Here is a 6000-nt window from a genome sequence, read left to right as displayed (position 1 = left end):
GCACCTCACTAGACCCCTATTCCCCTCAGCATCTCCAAGTGTGAAGTGGACTTCCATGTGTCCGCTCCTCCAGCCCATCACACGCCACAGGTGGCTCCATCCTGTGCCTGCACTATATGGCGGCCACCAGCACAGCACTGAGCCCCGCACAGCAGCACAGGATATCCCCCCTTTGTGTGAGTTCCTGCAGCCACCCTCCTGTCCCGTCACATTGTCTCAGCCTTCCCCAGCAGCACCATGTCTCAGCCTCCCCCATCTGCAGGCGCCTCCCTCCGTCCCGGCGTGCAGACTCCGCACAGCGCCCTCCCTCCCCCATTCCTCCCCTCCGTGCTGCTAGCGGATAAGTGCACACACAGCCATCTGCGGAGCCAGTAAGTAATGCAGGGGCTTCAGAGCCCGAGACCCCCACCCTGACCTGGAGAATGGACCTCTCAGCCCCTCTGTACCCCCTAGCTATGAAAACCCAACTCCTAAATAACGACGTCGCCGCCGGCGGCTAATGGGTTACTGCATCTCCCTCTGGCAGTGAGGGGCTTCCTGGCCTCCCATAGTTGGTAGAGTTGTTGTCAGCCTCCCCAGTATGGCGCAGTTCCTTCCCTCTTGTTGCTGCACCTCTGCTGGGGCTTGTGGAGCTTTTGTGTATTTTTGGGGAGAAGGTGTCTCCTGGGCTCCATTGTTTGCATGGAGAGAGGAGCGGTGCTCTCCGAGCTTGTCCTCCAGCTTTGTGTCTGCTGGCCCCAGGGGACGAGCTATGAATGGCCTCCAGGGTCACACGCTGTGCCCGGCCATGGGCTGCTGCTTGGGTGAAGTGCTGCCCTGCGTCTTGTCTGCGTCTTCCAGGGTCCTTGTAGTTACTGCACTTTGGGATGTTGATCACTTTTAAGTGGATGTCATTATGGTGATTGTTGATGCGTATCCTCTAAATGCATGTAATTATCCTCTTCATACGCGCTATCAATTCGAATGGAAAATCCGCTTTGCTGTTCATTCCGTGAGGTTTTTTTTCTGAGCTTTTTTTTATCCCCCCTGACGGTTACCGGCGGATATAAACAAGTGACGTATGACTTCGTTGAGGTGGGCTCCTTGTGGAAGTCATCCCAAACTTCACTGTGGGGGGGGGGGGGGGGAGACTTCCCATCAGGGAAAAGCCTCAAAACAATACAAAAAAGCCATGTTTCCTATAGTGGATTCCTCTAAAATCCTCCTTCAATGGCCTTCCTAATAATTCTAAGTAGTTCTTTTTCTTTGCAACGTGATTTTGTAAATCTTGCCGTGGAAAATAAGATGTGCCATTTCAATTGAAACCTTCAGAAAATATAAAGTATGGGTACCTGCAAACCACATCTTATTCAGACAGTTTCTGCCTGAAAAAGCGCATTGCTGTGCACATGTTCAGTCTTTTACTGCTTTTAACCCATTCATTCCCCATACAATTTGCTGGAACTATAAAGGCTATGTTCACACGTTGCGTTTTTACTCCCCCCCCCTGCAGGCAAAACCTGCTCTCTTGGCAGTAAAGAAGCATCATAAAAAAATTTAAAAAAAAGCAGGTTTTGTCAGGGTACATTTGTCTCTTGTGCGTGCTGATAAAGTTTAGTTCGTAAAAGAAAAAAAGTAACCTGATTCAACTTCCTCAGGTTTTGGCACAAAAAACGCAGCAAAATCTGATACCTGCGTTTTTGCACTTACTCATTGCTTTGTATGGGTGAAAAACGCTGAAAGTGACTTGCTGCATGTTGCAAAAACACAGCTGTTTGCTAAAACAGTCAGGAAAAAAAAAACCCAATGTGTGTGCATGAGATTTCTGAAATCCATAGACTTTGCTGGTACTGTAAACTGCAGATTAAAATTTGCATTTAAAAAAGCATAAAAAAAAATGCTGCAAAAACACAACGTGTGAACATAGCCTTATATGTTGCATTTTTTTGCCCAAGAAAATACGCAGTGGAAAAAAAAAAAGAATTGTACCAAATTCTCATTGTGGGTATTTAGCCTAAAGGAAAACATGAAAGTTAAGGAGAAGTGGTTCGGCTGACAAATATGAAACAATTGTTCATATAGATGAGATGAAATTCAGCAGAAATAGTTGATTTATTTTTGACTCATTTTTTTGTTGCTTAACTGTTGAAAAATTGTACGGATAGGCCAATCTCAGACCACTGTCTGCTAAAAAATGCCCATCATTTGCCCCTTTGTGCAAGCACACTGTGAAGTTTACATTTTTCGACTACCTCCTTGATCTGTCTGTATAGTCCGACTAATTGATATTGTGCAACAGTTGTACAAGTGATCCAAAGTACATTGACTCAGCCGCTCTCCAGACCATACTGATCTGATGTGTTTGCAACCTTAACCCCTTCCAATTTTCTGTTCTTTTTTCCTTCTTCTACTTTCAAGAGCCACACTGAAAATCTAGGGGAGGGGGGGGGGTAAAACTTAACGGCTATATAATTCTTTGGGTTAATACAATTGCGTTTATTTCCTAATTGGTGTATGTATATTGTTATAGCTGAGGGGAAAAAGAAATCCGAATTTTTGTAACACAAAAAAAGTGTGTTTGTGAGATCCTCAGTACGCCCATGGCTGCCACTGCGGATCGCTTGGTCATTAAACCGTAGAAATCACAGCTGGCTCTGATCTGCTTGTGTTAAAGCAGGAATCGGCAGTAAAACGCAGCCAGCACCTGCTGTGTATGTGGGGAATCAGCTCTTGAGTCCGTTTCAAACATTCACACCTGACTTTTTCATTGCATTTTTGAGTGCAGTTTTGAACATGCTTTTTTTTTTTATTGCATTTTTGACATTGCCATTTTTGTGTCTTGTTGGTGTGTCATGCTTAAAATAAAGCTGCTTTGTTTTTGATACTGCCTGGTATTTGGTTTGACAACTATATTGACATACTTAGGTGCTGATTACATGCATTTTTTTATGTGTATCCGCTGCGGAAATGCAGTAAGAATGCGTGTTTTTTTTTTACCTGCAGATTTTCTGCATCTAATGCAAGTCTATGAGAAAAATCCACACAGAAAACCCAGCGCACCCGTAAAAGAAATTGATATATTGTGGATTTGAAAAAACGCACAGCAGGCCAGTTTATGCTGAGTAAAAAAAGAAGCACAGAGGGCATGAGGTTTCTTTAAATCCCATCCACTTTTCTGGAACTGTAAGATGTAACTTCAAAAACACACTAAAAGCTCACTGTGGGAACATTGCCTTAGGCTATGTTCACAGGTTGCGTTTTTGATGCTTTTTTTTTTTTTTTTCCAGGCAAAACCTGCTCTCTTTGCAGTAAAGAAGCTGGTTAAAAAAGTAGATTTTCCTGCATTTTTTTGCTGTGTTTACGTCACTGTACATTTGTCTCTTGTGCATGCTGATAAAAAAAAAATAATAATCTGATTCAACGTCCTCAGGTTTTGGCAGCAAAACATAATACCTGCGTTTTTGCAGCGTGTTTTCAGCGGTTTTTGCACTTCCCATTGCTTTCCATGGGAGAAAAACGTTGCAAAAACGCTGAAAGAAGTGACATGCTGCATTTTGCAAAAACTAAGGTATTTGACAAAATGCTGAGGCCAAAAAAAACCCAAGCTGTGTGCATGAGATTTCTGAAATCTCATAGACTTTGCTGCTACTGTAAAACGCAGCTGAATATTTGCATTAAAAAAAGTAAAAAAAACAAACAAAAAAAAACGCAAGGTGTGCACAAATGTCAACTGAATCTGCCTGTTTTGGTGGAGCCAGCTGATCATCTCAGGTATATGGAATATGTCTCGCCTTTTCCCTGACAGCAGATATCGGGACATAAGGACTGGACTTGTTGAATTTCACCTGATGCATTGTTCTCTGGCGAGATAAGCCGCCACCACAAGTGTATGCCAGGGGCCTGTATCCCTTTTGAGAACACATGCATGCTCCGGCGAGTATGCAGGAGGAATATTTGTCACAGAACAAGAGTTTATATAGGTATAGGGTCACCTTCAAGAAACTTTTATTTTTTTAAAAGCGCTTATAATGCTATAACACAACAAAAAGATGTATACTTGCCTGCTGGATATTCACTGTTCCAGTTCTGATACTTTCTGCTGCATGGATGATGTCTTGACATGTACATGCGACAGCTGCAGTAAGTGATTGGTCGCAGTGGTCACATGTTCATCTCAGGAGATCATTGCTGGAGCAGATACTTGTGTGGAGCGGGCAGTGTCGGAACTGGAGCACTAGTGGGTTCATTAGGTATTTCTGTGTTGCTCTATAACATGCTAAATTGTTTAGCGAAAAAAAATAATCCTAGCTGGACAACACCTTTTGAGTTTTTGTATTCGGCAGCTGTTACAGTAGCACACGCCGTTCTAACAGAAGATATTCTCCTCTAGAAGTGATGCATGTTAAAACAAAGTTAGGGTATGTGCACACGATGCAGAAATGCTCAGGATTTTTTCCTGAGCGTTTCTGCATCTCTCTGGCAGGAAAAAACGCATGCGGATTGTACATGCGGTTTCCTGCCAGGGACATGCGGAAATTAAGCGGTCTTCACTTTCATTTCCGCATGCGGGTTGACAAGCGCTTCCCAAGCGATTTTAGCATCACTTGGAAAGTGCTTGTCAACTTCACACTATATAAATCCATGCAACCGGCATGGATTTATATAGTGTGTGATGTCAAAAAATAAAAAATAAATATATACTTTACCCTCTGATGGCCCCCTGTGTCCTGCTTCATCGGTCCCGGCTGCCGGCAGTGAAGACTGTAGGACCTTCCGACGTCAGCGTCACGTGACCCGTCACATGACTCTGACGTCAGCGAAGGTCCTTCATTCAACCCCGAAGTGCGCGGGAAGCCGGCAGGACGCAGCGCGGGCCGTCAGAAGGTGAGAATATATATATTTTTTATTTTATTCTTTTGGTACCTGGGTCTGGATGAGAGTCCTCTCATCCACACCCGGGTACCATCCGCACATTAGACCGCATGAAAAGCGCATCAACATATACAGTGATGCGGATTCCATGCGGTCTAATGCAAGTCAATGGCGGCAAAAGAGCAGCGTTTCCGCAAAATTAATTGACATGCTGCGGATTTTTGACCGCAGCGTTTACGCTGCGGAAAAATCCGCATCATGGGCACAGCACATGCGGGTTTCCATTGGGGAACATTGCTGCCCTTCTACCATGCGTTTTTCATGCGTTTCCACGGCGTTTACGCAACTGCAAAAACGCCGCGGAAACGCATGAAAAACGCATCGTGTGAACTCAGCCTTACAGTATGAGTTCATAGGTTTCTGTTGGTGGCATATTATGGTACAATGCAACTCTAAGCTTGTGCAGCCTTACAAAAATGTCATGATCATGAGACAGATTTCAGCTTGGGTCTGCAGTAGGAACTGTGTCTCCATATTAGACCATGCGATCTGCCGCCATATCGCAATATGTGACATAGCTGCACGTGATGGCCAACACTGTTCAGCCAGAGACAGCGTAGGGGCAATTTAACTCATTAACATATTGCCTGTTGGCAAATAGAACCCCCAACTAAAGCTCTATAAAACGTAACTTTAAATAATTAAATCCTTATTATAGTAGTAATTTATATTAAAATTCCAATATAGGCGCAGGTAGTGAGGACTATCAGGATTATTCAATTGGCATAACTGTGTATCCAATAGCCATCCTATCTATTTCCATTATCATATGCTTGTGGCCGCGGACCACTTATTGCACTATTCCCTACCTGTCCTATTGTAAACGAAAATTATAGCCTCCCCGACATGTTTCGCCTAACCGGCGTCATCAGGGGATAGAGGCTAAATGACAGCTGCATTTGATGGTCTCCATATCGCAATATGTGACATAGCTGCACGTGATGGGTCTCCATATCACAATATGTGACAGGGTTGCACGTGATGGGTCTCCATATCACAATATGTGACAGGGTTGCACGTGATGGGTCTCCATATCACAATATGTGACAGGGTTGCAGGTGATGGGTCTCCATATCACAATATGTGACA

At 44.0% G+C, this 6000-nt stretch overlaps 1 protein-coding gene across 4 annotated transcripts in view; it reads left to right on the top strand.

Moving 5' to 3' along the window:
- The first annotated feature begins 230 nt into the window (after positions 1-230).
- ST3GAL6 (ST3 beta-galactoside alpha-2,3-sialyltransferase 6) overlaps positions 231-6000 on the top strand; it is a 168946-nt gene continuing 163176 nt past the window's right edge. For 3 of the 4 annotated variants that reach the window (XM_073668151.1, XM_073668141.1, XM_073668152.1), the window contains exon 1: positions 231-371. The gene's annotated coding sequence lies outside the window, so the exon portion shown is untranslated. The remainder of the gene's footprint in view (positions 372-6000) is intronic. The other variant, XM_073668149.1, reaches the window with a different exon arrangement.

This window comes from Phyllobates terribilis, unplaced genomic scaffold, assembly GCF_046119375.1.
Source record: "Phyllobates terribilis strain yellow unplaced genomic scaffold, ASM4611937v1 Scaffold_2__4_contigs__length_985480577, whole genome shotgun sequence".
Classification (NCBI taxonomy): domain Eukaryota; kingdom Metazoa; phylum Chordata; class Amphibia; order Anura; family Dendrobatidae; genus Phyllobates; species Phyllobates terribilis.
Note: the sequence above shows the minus strand (reverse complement) of the source record. Positions and strands in the feature narration are given on the sequence as shown.